The following is a 26,537-nucleotide window of genomic DNA, read 5'->3' on the forward strand; positions in this document are numbered from 1 at the left end:
AAGCACGCCATTTCCTCTCAGCCACCCTGCACTTGCGTTTTAGGGAGACGAGGTCTGAGTCAGACTAGGAGTTACACTTGGCTTTGGGCTTCAGGCATATGTTCATGGCAGGGGCAAGGATATCAAGAGTATCAGATATAGAAGAGTGGAGAGCGGAGAGGGCTGTGTCAGGGTGAGAGTTAGCCAAGGGGGGGGGGGTGAGAAGGTGGCTGCGAAAACCTCAACTGACACGTGCTTCATGGGTCGGATGACCGAGAAGGTGGGTGGCAGTGATGGAGGTGGCTTGACCTGAGGGGTAGGGTGGGTGAGGTGGGAGGATAGGAGAAAGTGATCACTCCATGAGAGAGGAGTGATGAGAGGGACAGAGAGGGGAAGGTCTGAGGAGATCAGAACATGGCTGCTCAGCTCTGAGGGCTTGGGAGAGTGCATTCCAGGCTAGAGCCGCTTTAACTGGGAAGCTGGCTCTGCCAGATTTGGTTAGTTTAAATATGGGAATTTCTAAACAATGGGAGTTAGATGATCTGGTATGGCGGGTGGAAGTTCTTCTAATCATTCTGTCTGAGAGATATGGGGGTGCAGCATTGTTCAGGCATTTGAAGGTGGGGGATACAGTTTTGAGAAGGATCCTGTCGCTGATTTTTAGCCAGTACTGGTCTCCTCTAATGTTGAAGATGTGCTCCCCACTGGGTATGTTCAGAGCTGCTCTTAGGGTATTAATTTGTAGTGTTTGAATTTTATCTAATATGTATTTGTTGGCTCCTATATATAGGGTGTTGCAGTAGTCTAGTTTGGACATTATTAGTGCCCTGGCGAGCGTAATGCAGCTAGCTTTGGAAAGCAAGGGTCTGCAAGCCCTGATTAGTTTGCAGGTATAGGCAGTTGATGATGACATGGCGTTGACTTGTTTTTTTAGTGATAGGGTAGAGTCTAGGTAAAATCCTAGTGTTTTTACTTTGGTTACTGATTTGATTACGTTGCCGTCAATATTGAATGCAGCGTAACTGGGGCTAAGATTTTTTAGATTAGCATCAGAGCCCAATATCAAGATCTCAGTTTTGTCGTCATTCAGGCAGACGCCATGTGATAACATCCATGCCTGAATGAAGAGGTATATCTTGTTTACCAAAGTCGTGTCTTCATCAAAATTGCCCAAAAGGGGTATGAGGATCTGGGTATCATCTGCATAATTAGTGTAGGTGACACCCAGTCTATCCAATTTGTCGAAGAGTGACTTGGTAAAGATGTTATACATTGTCTGTGAGATGCATGATCCCTGTGGAACGCCACAGGTATTTTGGATTCGGTCTGCGGATGCTGAGGGGAAGAACACTCTCATTGTACGGTTAGCTAAGAAAGATTGGATTCAGGCTATAGCATCACTCAAGAAATGGGCGGCTGATGCCAGTTATTTTCATAACACTGCGTGTTCCACCAGGTCAAAGGCCGCCGATAGGTCGAGGAGGAGTAGCATAGCTGTTTTAGCTTTGTCCTTAAGCTTGTCGATTTGTGTCTTTAAATAAATAAGGGCTGTTGCCGTACCTTGTTGTGGCCTGAATCCGAATTGGTGGGAACCTAGTAAGTGGTTGGCTTCAAGATGGTTCTGAATTTGTAGATAGGCTACTCTGTCAATTATTTTAAGGAGGAAAGGGACCGTGGTAATCGGTCTGTAGTTAGTCGGGATAGAAGGGTCAAGGGTCAAGATTGGGGTATGTCATCTGTGAGGCTGCTACTAGAGGATGCCACAGGGATCCCAAGGAGGAACAAAGATCTGACGCCTGGTGATCCAAGTGGCACTGCACTGGACTGAAGGCTACTACCCTGATCATATTAAATGGGAGGTCTGCGGGGGATGACCCTGTGAAGTTTACCTTTAGCTGTGCTGACAGTAACTTCCCAATTGACTATTTTTTGGTCGGTTGCTACTCTTTTTGGAGGGTGGAGCATTTTGAGGTATGCCCCCACCCAGAAACTGACCATGATCCTGTAAATCTGGGGTGGAATATGGAGGCATCACTCCCTGTTGTTAAGCTCACTCTTATGGATGATAATCGGCTTTCAGGTTACCACGCTAGAAAACTGTCTAAAGTAAAATTGGCTGAGAATCTGGATAATGTGCAGCTGGTAAGGAGTAACTTTCTCTCACAAATATCTTGAAAGGATCCAATGGCCAATGTATTAGCTGGCGGGAAATTGGTGACTTTTATCTACTAAAGGTGTAGGTATGCTGGCAATCATGTATTAGCCGATCAATCAAGGAGGCAGCCAAGGACACAAAATGACACACCATGGTTTGACGCAGAGTGCCGCAGAACTAAGATTGCCTTTTGGCAGCAGCCAGATCAACCACAGCTGAGACCAGGCATATGGCTAAGTGTGATTATAAGAAGCGTTTGAATCTAAAGAAAAAACTGTTTTGTGAATCGCCGTAAGAAAGATTGGAAGCATCTATACGAGACAGAGATGTAAAGGGTTTTTGGAATCTATTGTCCCATGGCTTCCAGGATGTTAGGCAGGATATGATCTTTCCAATATCAGACCTCGAAGGCACCAAGCATTTTATGGCCATTATCTTTGAAGATGGTGTAAAAATCAATCCTTTGGGGAATGAGGGTACAGGCATCGAGATCTCAATTGAGGAAGTGGAGCGTGCTATCTCTGGGACTAAGACTGAGAAGGCACCAGGGCCGGATGGCATCAGGCCAGAAGTATACAAGTGGTTCCCAGAATGGTGGTCACCAATTCTATTAACACTCTTTAACTCAGTTGCTATGTCAATGACTAGGCTTGGTCTCTGAGTTTAATTAAACCTATCTTTAAAAAGGGCTTGAGGCTAAATCTGCACTGCTATCATCCAGTCGCATTAATTGACAGCCTTTTGAAAATGTATGTTAACTGTCTGATGGTTAGGTTAGAGACTTGGGTGGTGGAAAATAACATACTTCCTATCTACCAGGCTGTCTTTAGAATTTTTTTTTTACAACTGACCATGTCTTTGTCCTCTCAACCATTTTAGATAAATATGTGAAGATCAAGAGAGGCGTGGTGTATGGAGGCTTTCTTGATCTAGCCAAAACATTCAACTCTATTGATCACCCGCTTCTCTGGAAGAAACTTAAAGATTGGGAGTTCCTGTCTCTCTACTACAACTGATTGTGCATCTGTATTCGATCACCAGCGCCACTGTAAGAGATAATCCCAGAGGCAGTCCTAAAAGTGTGTTCTCCACCAATAAAGGTGTTGCGAAAGGGCTGTCCACTGGCTCCGCTCCTGTTCATTATTTTCTTATCAGATGTTATGTCAGTCCCATGTTTGCCAGCCTGTTTTCCACCCGCTGTAAATGGGGTAATGTACCTTACCCTTCTGCATGCAGATGATGCTATATTATTGGATCTTCATGCAAATGGACTTGCTAATAGTCTTAATTATGCATCAGATTATTTCAAAGACAATGGTCTGAAATTAAATTTGAAGAAAACTAAGATTGTTGTTTTTTGGGTTGAAAAAGGAAAACACCTATAACTGGTGCATTGATTAGGTGAAGATACCTGTGGCTGACACGTACTGCTATTTGGGTGTTACATTCTCAAGCAGTTCTCTGCCATCTGCCCATTTAGCATCAGCAGAACATCACCTGAGTACAAGCCTAGGAGCTATTAGGAGATTCTATCAAAAATGTGGGGGGTTTTGATTTGATAAGTGTATTCAGCTTTTGGAAGCCAAGATTTATTCTGCCATATTGTATGGCAGTGAGATCTGGGGAAGTGTGGGTTGCACCTGTTTGGATAATACATTATACATCTGTTTGAGGAAGTTGCTGGGCTTGCTGCCCGCCACCCTGGGACCTCCCCTTGTGCTGCAGTCCGGGGTTCCAAATATTGGACTCCAGGCCGAATGCAGCTTTGTATAGTATTTTTGCAATCTCCACCCTGCTTCGGCAGTGAACCCCAATATCACAAATGTGAGGGAAGAATTAGCAAATGCAGCAAAGTATGCTACCTACCCCTGCTATAAGAGGTGTTCAATTTTGTGTAAAAAAGGGGAAATTGCCTTTGAAGAGCTGAGAGGTGGCCAGATCACAAAACAACAACTGATTGTGAAAGCCCAAAGCAGGGAATCTGATCTGGCGTTAATCAGTATGAAAAATCTACTCTATCTTGGACATCTGAAGAGGGCTCGTTGCATTTATTGCGAGAATTCTTCGCTGAGTGTCCTTCGCTCCTCGGTGCAAAGACACCTCATTGCGATAATTCATTTGAATGTTTTGCCACTGAGGGCTCGGATGACATGGATGTTCAATACAAAGCTTTGTACTGGCGCAAGTGGGGTGGATGAGGATCTAACTCATGTTTTAGTTCTATTCCAAATGTTTCTAGATCTCAGACGTGCAAGTCTAAGGAGCCACTGCACGGCTAATAATGTTAGGCATGTGATTGATGCCATAAATGCTGTTCTGTCTTGTGTCGATGGCTGCTTTATTAACGACTTATCTAAGTATATTACTGAGGTTTGTAAACGCATGGAAAAACATTTTAGGTTTTATCAAATCGTTTATGTTTGAACAGCTCACATTCTGTATTATGAACTGTATTGTTTTTATTTGTGACTGACGATGACTCTCTTTTAAAAACCTTTTATATTTATTTTATTGTATTGTTTCATATTTTGATCTAAATGGTCAAAATCGAATACAGTATTTATCTATCTATGTTAGTGACTATTGGTAGCTTTAGAACTGCTACAGATTGTAATGGCACTATACCATGAAAACAATGATCTTGTCAGAAGTGGGCTATCTCGCCAACACACAGGAATTTGTGGAATCACAGGGGTCAAGCAGGGATATACGATTGGGTCTCTTCTCTATTTGTTTTGAATTACTTTGAGAACAAAGTATAGCAAAGCAACCCAGAAGTTCTCGAGATTAAAAGGTCATCCACTCCCATTATTTGTGGACAATGTTTGTCTTTCAGCCAAATCTGAACGGGCCTGGGCAAAATTGTGGGGATTTCTGTTACCCCTTCAATGAGCACTGTTTAGTGATGAATATACAAAGGTAAACAATCATGAACAGGTCGAGAAGAACAACTAAATGATGCTGAAAGTTACAGTTAGTAACATCCCATGATTACCAGTGTTTTTTTGCATCCAATATTAAGTGGTCTACCTGTGTAACACATGCTCTCACACACATGAAACAATGCAATGAGTCAATCTTGGCATTGGGAAAAAGAATGGGTGGCGTACTCATGGCTGTGGCCGTCAGGGTATATCAAATGAAATCTACAGCCTTGAAATCATATGATGTAAAAATTTGCATCAGCAAACGAGAAGTAACTTTCATTCCATTTAAAACATCTTCTTAAAATTGCTAGTAGAGCTAAGCAACTTGTTGCCCAATATATAAGTGCACAATGAGATGAAGATGGATTGAACAGTGTAAAAGCAGCTTCCGGATATAACATGCACTTGGGTTGAGTTGTGGCAGCAAAAACAGCCATCTTTGTATCATGACCCTATGAGAACATCCTTTAATTCCAAACTGCAGGTATGATTGTGTGACTATCCCAGATGAGGCAAACTATGCAAGAAAATGTGATGGAAAAAGTGGCTCCTTGATTCCAGTTGTATACCATTGCAGGATAGGAAAATCCTAATGTCAACAGCAACAGCAGATACAGGGGATAAAGAGTTTGGCAGCAAACAAGATTTCTGGGAAATAATTCCAGATAGTTTTCATACGCCACCTATTGCCAGACCGAATTATAACCAGCTATTGAACCAAGTTGCCTGATAGGTGATGGAACTTAATTATCTAGGCACCCAAACACAATGACAATTGTTGATGATTTTGCTCATTTTGCATTTTACTGGTCATGGGACAGGCTTATTAGGTAGCGTTGCTTAATCCACATTCTTTCAGTCAGCAATTATCAAAACTATTACCTAAGCTTTACTCCATTTGCCACGTGATTTTCAATTGAATGTATAGATGGTATATTTTAAGAAAAATAAAGCATTACACATTTTAAATAAGAGGATGTCTGATATATTGGCTATTTTGATATATTATTACTTTGTCTTCCAACTAGAGAGTTTGATAGTTAGGGTCTTGGGGGTTGATGCTACCACAACTAATGGGATTAGTAATCAGGAAAGGCAAAAGGCCCAAGGAGTAGTAATCCCCTGAATTAACACAGTGGTAGAATTTTACAACTATGTTTTAATGCAGTTTCATACAGGTCTCTACATTTATTAGGTGTATGTTTTCTTTTTACAGTTCATGCAATTTAGAATTAAACTTGACTAATGGAATGCTATTAATGCTATTGACCAGTTTTGGATGTATTATTTTTTTTTCATTGCATTTGTTTGATGAGTGATTGTTTTTTGAATTTTGTTAATGCTTTTTAAATGTTTTATAGATGTTATCTGAATAAACATCATATGTGAGAGGGTAGCCGGGTATGATGCACAACGAGGCGGACACACAGGTAGGTTTCAGTCACAGATGAGGGAAAGAAATGATCACCACAATAGTAAAGAAATGGCAAAAAAGTCTGCCTCATGAACACTAAAGGAAGTCTCTTGCGCAGATTTATCAGCTGGGCCTGGACTTTGCTTCGTCTTCAGGTTTCCAAGATTCCAAAACCCTCATCAATTGAGTGCAATGAAGGGTCTTTCAAGATTCTAGGCTTATACAAGTTTGCATGTCTCCTCCAACAGGTCAAGACACCAGGTGAGTCTTTCCAGGCCTGGCTAACTCTCACACAGGCTCCTGTGTTTGCGGCTTGAAAGGTTCCTTGGTGGTTGTCCACAACCCTACTCTAGGATGCTTTTCCCTGAAGCACATACTAGCTGACCCCCCCCACCCTTGCCTACTATATTGTATTGTACAAAATGTACAAAATGTGTACTGTGGCAAACTAAGGCTCGAGAGCATCTAGGCGCTGGAAAGGACGGACAGTCCAAGCCTTCCACAACATAAGAATATTAAAAAAGGTAGATTTTCAGTGCTTGCGGAATTGAAGATAGTCTCCAATATCACACAATGAGATCGGAAGCAAGTTCCACAGGGGAGGTGCGACAACGGAAAAAGAACGGCCGCCCAGCCAAGCTCTTTGGTAGCCTGGCTCTTTAAGTAGCACTTGGGAGGATGAGTGCAGGCACCTGGTAGTTTTATTTATTTATTGGGCAGTTATAAAACACCTATACATCAAATGATGTTTCAAAGTGCCACATGACAAAATCGGAGGTTTGGGACAGGGGAGAAAACAACAATAATGTTCCTACTAGGCCTTGTGTCATTCGTATTGTGCAAATGCAGTAACAAGAAGTGCAGGGGTGGAGGGGAGTGGTTGGAGTTCCAGTCGGGGTGGAATGGAAAAATGCTAGTGATGGAGGGAAGTGGGGGGCAGAGGTGGTGGCATACAATTGCAGTGGGGCAGAGGAAGGGAGGGAGAGGACCCTTGGGGCAACACAAGTGCTAAGGTGAGGCCAGGTGGGCAAGTCCCAGAGGATGCAGGGAGTGTAGGGAGTGAGGATCACATGGTAAGTGTGAGGTAGAGGTGGACAAGGCTCGGTATGGAGGCTAATCACGGCAAGGGGGCCAGGAAGGGCAAGTGCAGGTTAGCGGGCAGGAGGGTCAGGGGAACCTGGGTGCTGGAGTAGACTGGACGAGGAGGGCCTGGTGCCCTGTAGGAGTCAGGAGGAAACATGCATACAGTCAATGTGGCAGAAGGGGGCATTAACTGGGGAGGGGGCAAGGGAAGGAAGAAGAGAAAGTAAGAGTCTTGAGAAACTTCCGTAACTTGAGGAGATCTGGCACAAGCCTGAGAAGGGCATGGAGGCCATTCCATAGGTAGGTTCCTGCCGAAGAGAGAGATCTAACCCGGATTCTCCGTTTAGAAAAGTGTCTGATCAGCAGAGATTTGGAGCTAGAAGACCAAAGGGCTCTATCAGGGAGGTATTTAGGGAAAAAAGAGTTGGATTTAGTGGGGTCCCAGCCCCAGAAAGCCTTGTGGATTATGCATAGGGTTTGAAATTGATCCTTGCAGCCACCAGGAGCCAGTGGAGAGATTTTAGAGCTGGAGAGATGTAATCCCTGGTCTTGAGGCCAAGTATATGTCTTGCTGTCCTATTCTGGATTAGATGAATGGGGTGAATGGAGGATACAGGTAGATTAAGGAAGAGGCTGTTGCAGTAGTCCAGCTTTAAAGGGACCAGAGCTCTGGAGACATTGAATTTCTGGGGCAAGGTGAGGAAAGGGAGAATGCCTCTGAGGAGGTGCAGCTGAAGTGGGCCTTCTTGGCAAAGTCTGTGATGTAAGGAGAGAAGTAGAGAGAGGAGTTGAAGATGACAAAAATGTTTTTAACCTCACAAGAGGGTGAGGTGAGGGGACACATGGAGGGTGGCCAGAGAGTAAGATGGAAGGGAGAGAAGGGGTCCCAATCAGAAGGATCTCAGTCTTACTGGTATTGAGGCAAATATTGTTAGCACTGCACCATGTCTGAATAGCAGTCAGACAGTCAGGAATGAGAGAGGCAGAAGAGGAGGATCTGGAGGGAAGCTTGAAGGAGAGCTAGTTGTTTTTCACAACAGGTCAGACCTGGCGGGCAGAAAGGCACCCCCGAGCACAGCTTGTTGGAAGCACCGGCACCGTTATAAACGGTGCCGGTGCATCCGACCTCCCCATTCCCATTCAGCCCTATGGGGCCAAATGGGAATGGGGAGCATCTTTTTTCCCAGTGCCCGCAATTGGGCAATTACCGAGTCCGGCAGGGCTGTAATGACCCGGTAATTGCCCATTCACCGGCGCTGGAAAAAATGCAACTCCGCCAGCAGTCGTGTCTGTTTTACAGGCACGGCTACCACCAGGATTGTAATGAGGCCCATAGTCTCTTTTATTACAATACACTACACTATTCAATTATAACCAGCACCATCCATTGTGCTCTTTTGTTTATCCACTTGTGTTTTTTGCTGTTTTTAATATCCATTAATTCCTTCATTCATTCATTCATTTTTTAATGATTTCTTTTTTTTACAAAATTGATATCAATTTTGGGGTTTGTGCTTCTTACTCCTGTGCTATTTACGATTGGCCTACATCAGTTAGTCTAACTGCAACACAACCCCTCATATCTTTCATATTATAATCCCCTACCTGTGTGTATTATTATTTTGTTCCCCTATTCATTTTAATAGACCAATGTTATAAGGGCCTATGGTTCATAGGACACTTGGAACTCTCTCCAAGCTTTTCTGAAATTATGCTCAACGCTGCTACATCATTGCCACCTGCTATAAGATTTTTCCACTTCTCTTTAATTATGTGATGCTCCTAAAGAAACACCACTTCATCATTTGTTTAGTTTTGTCTAAATATGTCGTCATCAGTGACGACAATCAACGTAGACCCTACCTTGAGAACTATGACTGTCCTCCATGGTCCACTCTCATTTTCCATTCCCTTGAACATTGCCATTTTCTTTTGCACTATATACACTTCTAATTCTTGAGGGATTATCTGTCCCCCCTTTTCGTCCATAGATATCCATAGTCTGAGCAAAAACGTGCCATCAATTATCCTCATAGTCCTCCCCACTATGTTAGCTAACCATATTAACAAAATACTCACCTCATGTTAAGAAAGACCTCTTGCTCGCAGAGCCACTTGCCCTGTGCATGTCAATATAAATTAATCTGCGTTCAAATGATGTATCCTAAGAGTGAAACACACTATCCCTTGATCAAATAAATAAAATCATCATGTTAAATGTTGCCATTCATTCCCTTCCCAAAATATTTAACTGGCGTCTGTCACAAATATAACAAAAATCAATGATGCCACATTTTCCTACAACAATACTGTTCCAGAAACAAATCCGAGCATACAAGAAGGAAATACAAAAGGTGAAGAGAAGGCATTATGATGACAGAATCACCAATGCAACCAACACACAAAAAGAAATGTTCAAAATCATTAAACTCCCTCAGAGAAACTTTGCAATGACCTGGCAGACCACTTCAAGAACAAAATCAACAACATCTGACAAATCATACAAAACAGACGAACCAACCACAACATTCAACCAACCGAACCCAGCACAGAACCACAGCACAAACTCCAAAACTATCCAGAAATATCAGCAGAGGCATTTGTCTTGTTGGTAAAACACAGCAAGAAAGCAGACTCGCCCATGGATCCATGCCCCCCTGATTTCTACAATTCAATCCTCTCACAAGGAACACAATCAGAATACTACAGAAACCTCTTAAATCTCTCTCACTAGCAGCAGGAATTGTACCAATTGCTTGAAATCAGCACATATCAAACCGCTTTTAAAAAACACAAGTGCTGACCTAGAAGAGGTCTACAGGCCGATTTCAAACATTCCCTACCCAGCAAAACTCCTTGAAACCTATGTAAAAAAATTAACCCAATAACATGTAGAAAAACAGCACCTACTAGACCAAGCACAAGTCGGTTTCAGACCCACAAGAGGAACAGAAACAGCACTACTATGAATCTGGGTCGACCTAAAAACAAATGCAGACTCCAACACAATCTCAGTCCAGATTCTGCTTAACCTCTCGGCAGCCTTCGACACAGTTAGCCATAACACCCTAACCAAAAAACTAGAAGACATAGGCATGAAGGACATGACACTACTCTGGATTAAATAATTCCTAGCAGACAGATCAGAAACCGTATGGATAAAACCCTTCAAATCCACCCCACGAGTTACCGACTGTGGAATACCACAAGGATCCTCACTATCGCCACTATACTCCAATATCTACCAGACTCCAGTAATCAGAATCTTCAAAAAATACAACATTACATGCTACAACTACGCAGACGACACTCAAATCAACTACAAAATCGAAGACACTCAAGCCGATCACTCAACCCTAATCGAGTGTCTAACAGAAGTCTTTAACTGGATGAATGCCAACAACTTGTAAATCAACCCAGAAAAGACAGAAATCATGATTATACACAATAATCAAGAGAACAACACCTACATTCCATGGCCAATGGAAATGGGAACCGCACCAACACCATCTAAGGTAGTACGAAATCTGGGAGTGCTAATGGACAGCACCCTAACCTTAGAACCACAAATAAATGCAATCAACAAGAAATGCTTCTTCCGTCTTTCACATGGCAGGAAGAATCGTACCTCTCTTTCACCTACAAAACACTCACAATCGTCGCCGTCATCATGTCAAGAATCGACTATGCAAACAGCCTCTATCTCGGGATACAGAATACCTCCTAAAGAAACTACAACGGATCCAAAATGCAGAAGCCAGATTGCTCCACAAACTATTCAGAAGAGACCACATTACTCCAGTCCTAAAAACACTGCATTGGTTCCCAGTCAAACATTGCATCATCTTCAAAACAATGTGCATAACAGACAGGGCAATCAGCAGACAAGGAGCTGAATTCCTACAAAAGAAAGTAACAATCTACAAGGCAACAAGACTCCTCAGATCATAGCAACGAAATCCGCCTGGAACAAAAACCATATTTTAAGAAAAAACTTGGGGGCTCTTCCTTCTCCCACTTAGCTGCAAAAACCTGGAACAACATCCCGAAAGAAATAAGAAACACCAAAGATCACCTGCAATTCAGAAAATTACTAAAAACTTGGCTCTTTAACACCACAGATTCAAACTAAAAAACTGAAACGACCGAACGGGAAAGACAAAGAGAAGGATGACTAAACTTAGAATGACACTGACAACACCCAGAACCGACCAAAGAAACTCTTACTACAACTAGAGAGACAATGCTAAGTCAAATAGGACACAATCAACACCCAGGAGGACAGAAATTCAGTATCACCAGCCATCTCCAGCCAACAACCTCACCCGCCCCATAATTACTACCAGGTATCATACTTGTACAGAGTTGTGTGAATGCTAACACTGGCCACAATGGAACTAAATTGTGGACACTGGCTTGGGCATTGACCATATGCAGTTGTGAACGTAGGCAGGTCCCACCCCTGGATGTAATTGTATGTGTTGACATGTGCCACATTTCTGTAAAAGGACGCACATACGCCTGCCTGCCCCGCATACATACAGGTGTCAAATAAGTGGCAGAGACCGAACGTGGATAAGGTTATGAATGCGAGAGGATGCCATGTGTGAAAGGGACTGTGAGGAACGGACAGCCCAGATGAGGACAGAGATGCAGAGAGGCTCCCACACCCCACCTGAAGAGAATACGGATTCAATGCCACACTACCGGACAGCAATGACAATTAACCAATCGACTAACAATTTCAAACCTCTGCATACACCTCTCAAACTCTAACAAACACAACCACAAGCCTACAACACAACAATCCACACAAACGTCACTACACTGCAACAACAAACAAACCACAACAGCATACGACGACTACCAACTGTAAAACACCCCAATCCCAACCAACGGACCCACCGGGTTGAGGCCGCCAACAGCACATCACTGCTCTCTCGCACTTTTCCAGCTTATTCTCACTAACTCATCCCCCCCTTCCCTTTTCTTTCAGAGCCACCAGAGCGCTAGGGGACCACTCCGGTAGTGAGAGTGTGCGGTACAAATATCCTTTAACATTAACATGTGTTGACTAAGCCAGCTATTGCATTTCCTGACATTGAAATCTGTCCAGGTTATACGGTTGCCCTACAAATTTACTGAGGTAGAGAATAAATGCCTATTAATGGGCTTTGGTCTGTCAAAATGAATGGTTCACGATATTGTAGTCTGGTCGGTAACATCAATGTACTCAGATGTCAAGACAGAGATCAGTCTCTGCAACTTAACATTTGTGAATTCATAGCACAATCTTGAGAAGAGTTTACCATTAATCAACATGTACAATAGTTTCTCACCATTACGGTCCTGTATTTCCAGACATATCATATCGGACGTACTTAAAACATTGACCCAACACTGCCCCAATAAGCACAACTTATCCCAGTGAGAAGTCATGTTTGCAGGTTCCATCGTGTCTTGGGTAATGTCATCATCATCTTCATTTATATCAATTTTAGTGTTGACAATATGCATTACAATCACCTACCACAAGTGCATTAAGATTCAAATACATGGCTACCAATCACATCAAGATATCTTTCAAGTAAGAGTGAAGTCTTGCAGACTCATCACCCCCAGGGGGATCATAGAGATTGATGAGCAAGGTATTTTCCGGAGTTGGCAGTGGATTCTGAATGATCACAATAGAGATATTAGGGGAACTCTTGCCAGATGTAAGTACACTTAGCTTAAAATCAGTTTTGGCACCCATTGCAAGACCCCCCTTTGGACCACCTCGTAAAGAGGGTTTGACAGTCCTGCATATCACGTTGAGTCCATTAATCATAAAAGGGTTAATAGCCCAAGTCTCCTGTAAAGTGACCATAATTCTTTGGAAACCCTTCGGGTTACACAAAAAAAGAGCACTATCCTCTGGTATTCCAGGACAAGAATTCATGTGCACATAACAGTGGAGCTTGTCATTGTCCCTTGCTGCCTAATGACTCTGGAATCCAACATTCGATCTGACCAACCAGAGGTAACTTAACCGCAACAGGACTATAAATAAGATCTTCAGATGGGAAACCTTTATTTAAAGACAACTCAGTAGTATTTTGCATATTGGGCTGTATAATCTCTGTGGGCCGCCTAGACAGCATATGCTTGCAAGATACAATCAAATCACAACCCAGAGATCTTAAATGGTTGTAATTCATATATAAGAGATTGACAATTATTGAGGGCAAAAATGTAACTATAACCCAGTTCTCAGTGCAATCAATCTCAGGCAAGGCTATTTATTCAATGCCTGAAGTCGTGATTGCTGTTAAAGTAGGAATCTTGTGCAGAAGACTTAAAAGAAAAAAAGAGCTTTCCACAGTGGGCAAAAGCTCCACCAATTTGATCCATTTGCTCAGACCAGGTGTCTGCAATGTGGGGCCAGAAATGGAACTAAAATCAACCCGACCCATTGTGTTGGCTATATATGACATAGCAGCCTTTGAAATATTTAGAGGCCCGTGGGATTAATGGATGCCAGTGGTTGTACAGCTGAATGATAATTTGTACTACCGCCAACTCCAAGTTGCACAGCGGGTGGGATACACGACTGATGGCTCTTCCCTGCAGGTAATTGAAGCCATTAATATAGTGTTGTGTGGGAGGCAATTTGTTGTTTAGAACTAGTGAATACTTCCACATCTAGCTGATTAGTCAAATACAGGAAAGGATTGTTGGTATACAATTCAGTTGTAGGTGCATGGTTTTCTTTAATCAAGGCAGTGTTTAAAGGTACAACTCCTCGAGATATACCTTTTTTCGCTTCCTGTATCTCCTTTTCCACACCAAAGAAAATTATTCAAATTCCTCTACAGGTGCAAGCCTAAATATAATTAGTACAGAGCCAGGGATTTCTGATTGGACTTTCGAGTTTGGATCCAAAGGGAAACCAAGAGGCACAGAACTAACTGCTTTATTGGAGGGGCGAGAAGGCATTTATCTATGAGTTTCTGATCTGGTGTTACACATAAGCTATTGCAACCATCCCGGGGAGCCATAGGTAGAAGGCGCCGGAGTGGAATAATGGTCATACTAATATTAAGAGCAGCAGAAGGATTGCTATTTCTTAGGATAACATCCACGACTTTAGCCAAACTGGTCTTCAGTTCTAATTGTTCTTTAGCCATGCTAGGACAAAGTACAAAAACTGCATCAACTGTGGCAGCAATAGTGCTCAAGCTGGGTGAGGAATCCACTTTATTCACTTCCACGTCACTCTCAGAGGTATATGAAGAGTCCAAATCGCTGTTGGAATCCGCAGAATCAGATACAAGGCTTCTAGGTCTGGGGGCGGAGACAAGTTATTGCCAAGTGTATTTTCAAAGTCAATGGGTTCAGATGCAGGACCCAAAGCAAGAGCAGCCATCCCGAGAGATTCCCTTTGCAAACTTAAACATACATTTAGTAAAACATTGTTATTATCAATTGGTGGGGATACCGTTACCCCCTCCACCTGTATCTTAAAGCTTACCTGATCAGCATCAGTTAATGCAGTGGAAACAGATGAACTAACAAGGGCCGTCCCAAACACGGGCAAAAAACTTGAGATCTTAACAGGTGATGCATGGGAGTTTTCAATTCTGTCCCTTTTCACTTAAGGAGCAGCAGTTTGCGCAGTAGGCGTCACAAGGGTGGGACAACAAAACCGCTTACCACCTCATTTGCCCTAACTGCACAATGCATAGGTGTGGTTCTTCTGCAGTTTCATTTCTTTACTGTTTTTGCAGATTATTTTCTTTTTGTTTTTCCTTCTACAAGGAGCAAAGCAGACAGTTCTACATTCAGCAGCTAGATGCTGGCAAGCCTCCACTACTAAACCAGGTTTCAGAAGAAGTATTAAAGTTTACCGCAGGCTGCACGGCCAAACTGCCAAACTGTGAAGCACATTCACATGCAGTTCCACACATGGCACTTAGTAAAAACAAGAATAGGGTGCCTATCATCTCCTAGTTATCGACACTTACCAACACAAATATGGATTCACATAACAAAAATGCACAAAAAATGTATTGCACAGCCGAAACATGTATTACTGGCCTAAATATCAAATTACACTGCCGAAATGTATGTTGTAGTACCCTTAAGTGGTTAAAAGTAATATGATTTTGCATAAACCTTAAGGAATGTGACTTGATAGATAATTAACGCTAACCATTCCACATGCCCCTTACACATGCTAATATGGGTTTTCAGCATAGTCAATGGTGAAAGATCATGAGAGTCAGTCCAAAACATGTTGAGAGCCACAGGTTGCAGACCCCTGTTATATAGCATAGTCGACATGCCAATTAGACGACTATACTCTCAGAACAGTTCTATAATCTTCTAGCTAACCAGCGTTATAGGGATTCGAAAATCCTTATTTGAACCAACCACAAACTCAGGCCTGAAGAAAGTCAAAAGGTAAATATAACCCCTCCCTTCCCATCTCTCCTAGAGCATATCATGTTCTCTCCCCGACACTCAAGAACTACATGTTGAAAATACTGTAATAAAATGCCTCGAAATTGCAATAGCAGACTCAGAAGGGAAAAAAAGAACAAGGAGAGAATTGGAAACAGCCCCTAGTACCCCTTGTGATCAGTCATCCTGAGATTCTATAGGCATCACACTACCTCACCCCAAGAGACTATTGATAGCTTTGATCTCCAGATACCTTCTGTAGGACGCAGCTGAACCATGTTACTATGACCAAACATTGATCTGAGAAACAGGAATCACCAAAGACCCAACACCCTTGCCTCCATCTATCCAACAGCTATCCGGTCAACCATAAGCCCTGACCCACAAGAAACAATGCCTATTACTCCTGCCTATTACTCCATACATCACTAGACCCCCTGAACTACCTACCACAAACATGCAGCAGAAGCTGATCGATGAGCCAGACTCCAAGTGGAGACTGCTAAACTTATTGGAATCTGAAATCTTTAACTTGGAGTCTTGAGAAACTAACAAAAGCAACCTTAAACAACCCAACAGCACTCAATCAGGCAACCAAACCCACCCAGAAATGACAGGGAAACAATACCTCCTGATCAATGCATGTTCTATCTCCAAATATTCTTCTGAAATGTTTGACCTTCTCTCCGAAGAACAGATAGACTTCATCAATAGAACTTGTCTCTCTGATAATCAGTCACTGGTTATCCACAAGAGTATCCCTTCAGGCCTCAATATCATCTGTGTTAATCCCAATAATAGGAAAGGAGATGGCATAACTCTGGTAAACAGAGACTCCCTCATAGTCTCGACACCCTTCATTGACATTAACCAGACTGTGAATTGCCTGCTCAGACCTGGTCGGGCTCTCCACCATTTGCACTAAGCTTCCTCTTAATCTACAGATCTCCCTCCTACAGAGCACACTTTACTGACAATCTTGCTAATGCTGCCAAAAACTTGGCTATCAGCAACTGCTCCCTTTACTTGGAGATTTCAACATCTGGCTCGAGAAAGAAGACACTACTGTTGCAAAGTCTCTTGGAGCCAACTTTACCACATCACACCTCAAACAGATAAGGGTCCCACCTACACTCTATATGTCATTTTCTGTAATATAAACATAATCACCATATGCTCCCCAGTTCACCTCCCCATAGAAGATCACATATCTACCCGTTCACAATATAGGCCCTGCAGTACTATCAAAATAACCATCAACCATGACCAGACAGTGAAAATAAGTACATTTAACCTCCATGCTAGAAAGTCTAGAAGCAACCAAATGTACCATCCCCACAAATGGACCAACAACCACACTGGATGCAAAACTCCACAGAATTCACAACTGGATTATTTCCACATTGGACTGTAATGCCCATTAGAAACTTTTTTTTAAAATTTCTCAAAAGAGGAAACAGCTAAATGGTTCACTCTAGACTAAACTACTTAAACATGGAAAATCTGAAACTGGAGAAAATCTGGAGGAAAAACAACCTTCTCCCAAGCAAATTCACCTACCATCAACAGTCATGCCTTTGCAGAGCTCAAGTAGTCAAAGTAAAGAAAGCACACTACTCCAAATGCATCGATTCAGTGCATTACATTGAAAGGAAAATGTATAAGGTCATCAGAGAATTCAAATACCTGACAGTCTGCAGCACAACCCCTACCTCTAGACAAGAGTTCTGTGAACAGATTGCTGCACACTTCAAACAAAAGATCCTCCAGACTCATTGCCCACCTTTCTGTCCTTACTAAATGACTCCATCTGCACCGGACAAGTCCCAAATCAGTTCAAACTTGCATAGATCAGACCTCTGTTGAAAAAGATCACAGCTGACACATCCCTTTCATTGGGAAATATATGGTAAAATTCATATATGGTCAAATCTGGGATTTCACTGAAACAACCCACCTCCTTAATGAGGCTCTGCATGCATTTAGACCTTCTCGTGGTACAGAATTGGCTCTCTGCTCCATCTGGAATAATCTTTAAGATTTTCCAGATTCAAATGGAGTGTGCCCATCCTGCTAGACATATCAGCTCCTTTTAGCACCATCAGTCACAAGATCCTCTTAAAAAGACTGTAAGATATTAGTGTTAATGAAACAGCTCTACACTGGATTAGAACTTTCCTCATGGCTAGAACAGAAACCACTATATTTGGGCCCTACAATTCCAAGCCTCAACCACTTACCTGCCTCAGTGGCATTATGTATTCTCCATAGGCTTACCAACAAAAAATTCAAAACCTTGTGCTTTGCCCAACCTTCATACCATTGATTGCCCTTCCTCCTTCAGAAGGACGTTTCAACACTACACACCCTCCAGAACACTTTGGTCCAACAATGCAGCACTAACACTAGTGCCTAACGTCAACAAGAAAGGGCAAGGAGGATCCTCTTATTCTATTAAGGCCATTAAACTGTGGAACACCTGACCCAAACCTCTCTGCCATGAAGTGAACTGTTTGACTTTGAGTAAACAGCTCATGACTTGTCTTTTCGAACAACCACATTGAATGAATTGAAAGACAATAGAAACTGACTGAAATCTGTGCACCAGAAACTTGGGCTACTTCACAACAAGCCATTGAAAAATCTCTTGTCCTACCATCTGCGGAAACCAATTTGATTGATGGATACTCTGCTATGTGACACTGGTCTTCACCTGAATCTCAGTGACATCTACATCCAAGGGCCAGGAAGCAACAACCTACCTCCCCTTCTAACCTCCTCATCCCTCAAGTAACAACTCACTACTAAAATCGTGCATGCCTACACTTCCAACACACCTTCAGATGACCGACCAGGTCTAGTGTACTTAACAGACTCTCACCCTATCCATTTTCCACCAACAACTATTCTGTCATTTTTAGCACTCCATAATCTGTGTTCCCCCCATGCGACTCATCTGCCTGGTCTGTATCAACGACAAACAGCATAGAGATGTTATATTGGCACCAGGTAATGGGTACTTCTGACTTGCATCCATCAACACCACAGGTTTCTGCATCTGGTTTCCAGCTATCCGACTAACCAACCCTATAGGGCACTATATTAGAGCAATTGACATTACATCAGATTGTGCCATCACAAATCTACCATTATGTTCACAAATTGAAGGGCTGGGCGGGGGGCAAATAAATGTACATATAAATGAAACCGTAACAATGAGCAGTCCTTCCTTCAAAAATAGAATGGTGTTTAGTTACACAACCGACATTTGGAACGAAGAAATACAACACAAATGGGCTCAGGTTCATTCAAACCATAATTTGACTCTGTGGAGTCCTTACGTTTGCACTACAACATAAATGGCTCACTGCCACCAGATTTTAATTGTTTGCATGGCAGAGTGCAAAAGTGCAGGACAAAAGGCAGCGTACACGTTCATAAAGCTGTCTGACTCCTAGGGACCCATTGGGATCTCCAGCATTTGCACCGATAGAAAAATACATGATGGTGCGAAGGATAGAGCATTTGAAGGGCAGTCAAGAAAGGAGGCGGCAGAACCACGAGTTGTGTTTTGCCCCTCTTCTCCACCATACAAATGATTGAATATTAGCCGAATGGCACAAAAAGGTTTATGCATTGCTTTTACAACATGCATTTACATTAAGTGCTCATAGAACATTAGCACCATTGGGGCACATGTTCATTAAACTCGTAATTTGAAATCCATTACGTTTGCCCCGCAATGTAAATGGCTCCCCGTCACCAAATTTCCATCATTTGCACAGTGAAGTGTAAAAGGGAGCTTACATGTATGTATGCAACCTTTTGCCATACACTTCTGCACTCCACCATGCAAAGTCATTAAACATTGCCTGGCTTGCTCCAATACTAGGTAGCCTTTGCTTTTAATGCATGACAAGCGGCGCTCACAATTACAATTAAACCCTAACCAACATAAGCATGCACATGTCAGGGAGGGTGCAAGCATGGTAAGCAGTGTTCACAATTTCAATCAAACATTGGGCAGAATTTAATTGTAATTGTACACTGTAAGGGTGCAGAAGAAGGAGACTGACACAAAGTGCAGAGGTTGGCAAAGACTTTTATTCTTTCTGAAAGGAAAGAGAAAGTCCTATCTGTCTCTATTTCTATGAGACGATTCCATAACTCATCTAAAAAATATCTGTCAGAATGATGTTTAACTTAAGTGTCCACTGTCCTATGTCAAATTCCCTAGTTCTGTCCCTCACACCTAGGACTAAACTAGATACAGCTAAACTGTTCAATGCCGAGTAGAATGGCTCCCTTCTACTGGGTTTGTTATCACAGTTCACTCTAGGAGTGCCAGTAGTTCTCACCTGGGGGAAATTACTTCCTTGCCCTGGTTGAAAGTGTTCTCAAACAAAACATCAAACCTAACCACCTTTCTCGTCTTGGATCATTGATATATCAGGGGGAATGACTCCTTTCCCCTGATAAAAAAGTTATTTTAGCACTTTGTAGTCAATTGCCAGGAGGAATGACTCACTTCCGCTGGCTATTACAGTGTCTCCTCTGTTCAAGACCACTCGGCAGACCTGGTTCACTAAACTGCCAAGGACTACAATGAGGAAGGTAACTCGTATTATTTTTTTGGTTAGGGTTACTGCCCCTAGTCTCTCTTATTAATTTTGTGTATGGGTCTTCGAGCCGACTCTGGTGGTCAGAGGGATTCCCCCATCCACTAACAGGCAGAAGAGGAGCTTTCTGATAGGTCTGACACATATAAATGCCAATCTGGGTGTCCCAGCTATTAGGCCAATGGAGAGTCTATAGTGCCAGCCTCTCTTCTAACCCTAAGTCCCCTCCGGGTCTCCCATACCTCCCTTTACCTTCATAGGGATGTCAGTATGTCATTGGGGTTTCCAGGGACAAGGGTTTGCCTATCTGCTCTTTCAGGCTTCTCTCCATGTCTGCAATGGCAGCACAGTCTCCCTTTCTGCAGCTTGGCTTCGTTGGCTTTCTCTCTGAATCTGCCACATCAGGGTGGTACTTCCTTGCGTGGTTCAGCTTCCTGCTGGCCTTCGGGACCACTCCTGCAGCGCCTAAGAAAGGCTTCATCGGCTCTGCAGTGTCCTCCGGCTCCTCCTTTTTTGGTCCCTAAGCGGCTTGAAACTCCCACGCTTGAGAGTTTACACAGCTGATGCCTGTCTCGGCTGGAGTAGACAGGCATCTTTGTCCTTCTTTAGTTTTTATACAATGTAGCTAGTTCTCAATCGGCTTGTTGTATAAGTCCTTCATCTCTTTTGCTGTTTTGTTCTTGATACTGTTGTGGGGCCACCTCATACCAGTACTCGTTTGGCAAGTGATCTTCATATTTCCTACACTCTTCCTTGTCATAGTACTTTCAGGTTCCCTATAGTTCTCTACCTAATAACAGTACATAAGTTTATTCTCTTCAAAGAGGTTATTCAAGGAAAGAGAGGTTAGAGTGTTTGGGGGTGTGCTGATATTACAAGAGCTTCACCCTACATGGTTCTTATCCCTAGAGGGAGAGGAGGTGTCCCTCCCGATGCAATCCTCCAGCATGATACCACCACTTAGGGGGACTATCGGGTAGTGGTCTCACCTCCCTGGCCTCATGGGAGGGGCACCTTCTCATGGAGATGTGACAACATCTAGTAAATTGTCACAACACTGTGCCTGCCATGCTCGCATGGCAGGTAGCATGTATGATGGACCCCTATGGTATCTCCAGTGTTTGTGCCGGCATTAAAGTTGATTTTCACCCCTCCTCGAAGCCATACAAATGATTGAGTCTGTATTATGAATGAATGGCGCACAAGCCTTAAACAAAGCTTTTATGTCATTTATTTATGTTACATGCTCATAGAACATAACACTCAAGGATGGAAGGAAGTAGAAGGTCAGCAGGACTGTGTGTGTCGTGGGAGGTTGTGAGAGTTTGGGGGGGTCACTCTGGAAAACAAGAATGAAAAAAAAGCAGAAATGCAACAGGAGTGTGAAGGGTGATTCGAGTGACCCCATCTAGCAGAAAGAGTGTGTATATAATACAGAACAATATTGTGAAAATATTTCTTGAAAAGAAATATGGGAACAAAACACATATAATTTAGCACAACACAACCGGGGTAGGACTTTTGGCCTCAGGGGCAAGTACAATGGTCTGGCCCATTGTGCAGTAGCCCAAGCCCACAATGGAGAATTCCTGACTTCCCAAACTAAATCTAATTTCACCCTCTCCTTCAACGCACTAATTGACATTACTTTCCTTTTATGCGACGTATTTGTCAGTTATGTTTGTGTTTTTATAAAGGCACAGACCCAGGAAACCGCCCCCATATACCAAACCTAGTCATGATTTCACAAGGATAATATAATTTGGTGAAATGGAAAACCTGGGATTTGAGCCCCCGTTTGTCCTGTCCCAGTTTTCAACTGGGCAGCAGTCTACATCTCCATTGCTAGAGCCGAGTCAGGGAGTTTGCTTTCATTATAAGAGCCAAACATACACTGGAATGGCTTCCTGCCTCCCCACCGCACAATACAAAAGCCATAGCTAGCACCCTGTTTATCGGCCATCAACACACAAATCTCACTTGGCATACTGCCTGCCAACCAGTATGCAATATATAAATATCTATTTAAAGATTAACACTATAGTTTATAAACCCATATGAGTGAGACTTTCCCTACAGACTGTTATGCATTCAGTTTAGGCCCAGATCTCAGGAACAGGCATTCAATCTGCTGACCTATCTTTCCAGATGTTTACCTCTGTCTCATTTACCCTTTTTTCCTTGCTGATCACCCTCCAGTAGCCTTCCATTGCGTCACATCCTTGATTCACCTACAGTGTCTTCCATACAATCAACTTTCAGACTTCCTTTCCACTTTTGCTCCATCGGTTATCTCAGTCCCCTTCTCTTGCACTCCTTTACTTGCCCACATTGCTCAGTCACTAATTCCTTGTCATGCACCCCCTTTCCATTGCCCTAGCTTCCATGTACACAATAGACCACCTTGATTTGCTAATCGGCCTCTGCCAGACATGACGAGGGGCTGTGGTTGGGGCTTACTGGTTAATGTGGGTATGGGCTCTGCGCTTGAACAATGCAGGGCAAAAGACGCAGAGGGGACTTGGTTTTTATTGTGCTCCGAAGATGCACTTTCTTGAAGGTCAGCTGCATATTTCAGTTGATGGAACCAGAGGGAACGACGAGGAGAGTCCATCTCTGATCTGGTGATGGAGAAGGAGTAAGATGGACCTATCATATTAATTTGTGTTTTCAATGAAGGTGGAGGGTGTTTGTGTGTGTGTGTTTATGTTCCGTTTGTATGATTGTTGTGATGTGGTCGAGTGTTTTCTGAAGAGGGTAAAATTATGTGTGGAAGAATGCATATGGGTTCAACAACAGTACATAGCAACGGACAGCATATGTGTGCGCGCACACGCATAGACCCTGCTACAAAATGAATTCCAATATCGCAATTAGGGGTATCTGTGTAATACTGACAAATACATACCTATAGGAATAAAAGACAGTACAGATTTGCGCGGCTAAACGCATGGCCATGCCACGAGCACATAATATGTCTCCTGATGATGATTTCAGTCTGAGAGAGCAAGAAAAAAAAAGCATCGGTTTGTCAGCGCTAGCGAACTGCTATAGCGTTTTTTAAATGAAAGGGGATTTAAATTCCCTTGCTCAATATCCACAAAAAGCCCAAGGTTTGTCAACAGGGGCATCAAGAGCAGAGTGTGCGGGGGTTACATTGTAACGGTGTCAACCTGCGGATGAAACTGATGGATGGCTATGTTAATCTAATCGCACCGAGGAAGCACGGCTCCATACAAGGTTTGCCTTCACACGGCCATTGAAGATGCGAGCAGGTAAGCTCTTTATTCCATTTTGCTGCGCGGAAATCGAGGATGGATCATTGTCAAAGTGAAAAGGGTTTAAACAAGCATATTCAGGAAAACTGAAAGAGCAAGGAGATAGGAAGCTCTGCGAGGGAACGCGCAGGTAAAACCTCATCTGATCCACAACCCAGTGCCAGCAATAAACCTATCTAGCTATGTGAATTTACACCTGCTTTTTATAGAGTCACTCCGCGCACACGTAATGCCTTCAAGCCCCACTTCGCGCAACATTTCATTCAAATAGGCTTTTATCCGAGACGATTTTCACTGTGGGGGTCAGGCCCTACTTTAAATTGCAGCGATGCTTGGAGGTCTCTGGACTTACTTATATGTACACTCCCTTTAATATGGCCAACCATTGACAGATATTTTAACTTTAGGGCTCCTTATTAATCTTGAAACCAACAAATAAATGATTGAATATATTTTAACAGGAATTTGGTAAGCTTCGTGACATTTAAATGCTAATGCGCAGACCAGAGGAGGACAAGCGTCTACCGCTGTGGCTTTAAAAGCAGAAAATGGTTCATCACAGTGGGGAAAGTGATTTCAAAGACATTTTCTTAGCCACTGTTTCAAAATACATGACAAATATAATCGTAGTGCTAGCTCGAGAAGTCACCTGACTTGTGGCTATTTAAATTGGTGATGCCTAGCAACGAGACGGACAATGACGTTTTTAATGCGAAGCTCCTACAACAGCCCAGAGGAAACCGCTGTTACTCAGGGACTATAGTGAAAAAACATTCTTTCTTGGGCTCTTGGGTAGGATTTATCAGCATGTGTTGATCCATGCATTGTCATTACCTTCACCTTCCTCTTCATCTTACTAGTACATGCTCTCTGGGGCCTCCATGCCAACTTGATCTTTCTTACATGGGCTCTGTCCCTTCCTTTGCAGTACAGAGAGGCCAGACCTACCCATAATGCCTCCGTTCTTTTGTTTCTCTGCTAAAGGAGGTTCTGTGGTGTGCTGCTGGGTTCACACTGCAACACACTCCTTTATTGCTGGGCTCCAAGGGGCAACATGGTGACTACCCCACACTCCAGTATGCTGCTGAGCGGTGGTGAGGGCCTTAGGTGTAATGACCCTGGGATTCCTTGTGGAGTAGGGTCGAGGGCAGGGTCGAGAGGTGTGGGAGTTGAGGAAAAGCATGGCAGAGCAGGGAGACAGCTGATGTTGGAAGGGAAAAGGGAACTCAATTGAAGGATCCAGTTAAGGCCAATTCCATGAGACAGTAATCAAAGTCGGCGGCAGTCTGTTGCTGCGGCTAAAGGTTTGTCCTAGTGTTCAGATTCCCAGGTGTAAGCATGGGAAAGGTGACACAAAAAACCCCTTGCACAATGGAAAGACCTGCTTGGGCAGCATAAGGTTAGAAAACAAAGGGGGTTGGTCTTTCCACTGATATAGTTATGGCATACTCTTACAGGGTAATTCATAGAATTTCGCAGAAAAGTGTCGCAAGCGCCTGGCGCAGAGTGTCCGCGTACGATTGACTGCGCCAGGAACGTGCGCTAAAACCGATTTCCGCGCACAGCGTATTCATGGATACTAGGCTCCCAAACCAGCCGTGGCGCAGAGAATCGCAGCGACCCTGCAGCAGCGCCAGTAACGCCCCGAAGAACGCCGTCGCGCAAGGAAAAGCCATCAAAATCGCTAAATCATCGCAAAGGGCTGTGCTAACCCTGGACCAGTTCACTGGGCTGGCAAACGGCAAACGCCAAGCGGGGAACGTGTATTTCAGGGGTGCGTGGGAAGTTACACACGCGATAGTCCCAGTACGAGCAGGGTACGTGTATTTCAGGGGTGCGCGGGAAGTTCCACACGCGATAGTCCCAGGGCGAGCAGGGTACGTGCATTTCAGGGGTGCGCGGGAAGTTCCACACGCGATAGTCCCAGTGCGAGCAGGGTACGTGTATTTCAGGGGTGCGCGGGAAGTTACACACGCGATAGTCCCAGGGCGAGCAGGGTACGTGTATATCAGGGGTGCGCGGGAAGTTCCACATGCGACAGTCCCAGTACGAGCAGGGTACGTGTATTTCAGGGGTGCGCGGGAAGTTCCACACGCGATAGTCCCAGGGCGAGCAGGGTACGTGCATTTCAGGGGTGCGCGGGAAGTTCCACACGCGATAGTCCCAGGGCGAGCAGGGTACGTGCATTTCAGGGGTGCGTGGGAAGTTACACACGCGATAGTCCCAGGGCGAGCAGGGTACGTGTATATCAGGGGTGCGCGGGAAGTTCCACACGCGACAGTCCCAGTACGAGCAGGGTACGTGTATTTCAGGGGTGCGCGGGAAGTTCCACACGCGATAGTCCCAGGGCGAGCAGGGTACGTGTATTTCAGGGGTGCGCGGGAAGTTACACACGCGATAGTCCCAGTGCGAGCAGGGTACGTGTATTTCAGGGGTGCGCGGGAAGTTACACACGCGATAGTCCCAGGGCGAGCAGGGTACGTGTATTTCAGGGGTGCGCGGGAAGTTACACACGCGACAGTCCCAGTTCGAGCAGGGTACGTCTATTTCAGGGGTGCGCGGGAAGTTCCACACGCGATAGTCCCAGTACGAGCAGGGTACGTGTATCTCAGGGGTGCGCGGCAAGTTCCACACGCG

At 43.8% G+C, this 26,537-nt stretch overlaps 1 long non-coding RNA gene across 1 annotated transcript in view; it reads left to right on the forward strand.

The window, feature by feature from the left end:
- LOC138514015 (uncharacterized) overlaps positions 1-3,479 on the forward strand; it is a 243,772-nt gene extending 240,293 nt beyond the window's left edge. The window contains exon 4 of the long non-coding RNA XR_011281866.1: positions 3,014-3,479. This is a non-coding gene — a long non-coding RNA (uncharacterized lncRNA). The remainder of the gene's footprint in view (positions 1-3,013) is intronic.
- Positions 3,480-26,537: the final 23,058 nt, after the last annotated feature.

Source organism: Ambystoma mexicanum, chromosome 12 (assembly GCF_040938575.1).
Source record: "Ambystoma mexicanum isolate Mex_15411 chromosome 12, UKY_AmexF1_1, whole genome shotgun sequence".
NCBI classification, from domain to species: Eukaryota; Metazoa; Chordata; class Amphibia; order Caudata; family Ambystomatidae; genus Ambystoma; species Ambystoma mexicanum.